General features: G+C 42.6%; 1 protein-coding gene across 1 annotated transcript in view; it reads left to right on the forward strand.

The window, feature by feature from the left end:
* The window catches only part of LOC108724326 (ATP synthase, subunit D), a 3814-nt gene that overhangs the window by 883 nt on the left and 2008 nt on the right, over positions 1–923 (forward strand). The gene's annotated exons all lie outside the window — the stretch shown is intronic.

Below are 923 nucleotides of genomic sequence, written 5' to 3' on the forward strand. Positions count from 1 at the left end.
GCCAATAGTTAAGGTCATCACACGTACAAAAATTTTAGTCGTAATCGTAAGACCGTAAGCAAATCGGCTAACCACAATCGAGCGTTTTAAAACGCGAGATCGTAATTTTGATTGTGATTGGTCGATTTGCTTGCGATTTTACGATTACGACTAAAATTTTTGTACGTGTGATGGCCTTTACTACCTAACTACCTTCGATATATACCGATCAAGCTGATTGCTGCTTTCTGCATATGTGTATGTATGTACATATGTAAATATACTTTATTTCATTCCCACCTTATCCTCCTACGTCGATTTCTCTCAACTTTACTTTCAAGCAACCATCGTTTCTGGCTACGTTTATATCGTGCATTTAGTCCGCGATCTATACGATAGGTATCTTTGATTAATATACAGGATAAACAAAGACGTCTATTGTATAGGCCGCGGCTTAAATGCACGGTATAAACGTAGCCTCTGTCCACTGCGGTTATTTCTCACGTCCATCCTAAACCTAAACCCAAGAAGACTAGAACTAAGGAGGATCAACTCGCGTGGTGGGGGTGAGTCAAAAAACGTCCGCGGCTATTCACACGATGTGCAGCGGCACTGCGCATTGTGTGAAAGTTCGATATAAGAGCGACAAAGTGACGATTATAGAACGATAGAGCGACAACTATATAGAGCGACAGAGAGGACTAATGAAGCGCAAGAGTGGGGGAAGTATCCGTCGCCACTTTTTGCCTCACCCCCACTACCGCTATTGGCACGAGTTGATCCTCCTTAGTTCTAGTCTTCTTGCCTAAACCTAAACTATAATTACAGGGGTGCGTTCCAACATTCACTCCGAGTAACAGAGTTTAAATCTACGCCGTTCCAAAACGCGAGGTAACTGACCATATGGGCGGAGCCTATTCGTTCCAAAAGTATGAGTAAATCTA

This window comes from Mycetomoellerius zeteki, unplaced genomic scaffold, assembly GCF_001594055.1.
Source record: "Mycetomoellerius zeteki isolate Tzet28-1 unplaced genomic scaffold, Tzet1.0 scaffold290, whole genome shotgun sequence".
Classification (NCBI taxonomy): Eukaryota; Metazoa; Arthropoda; class Insecta; order Hymenoptera; family Formicidae; genus Mycetomoellerius; species Mycetomoellerius zeteki.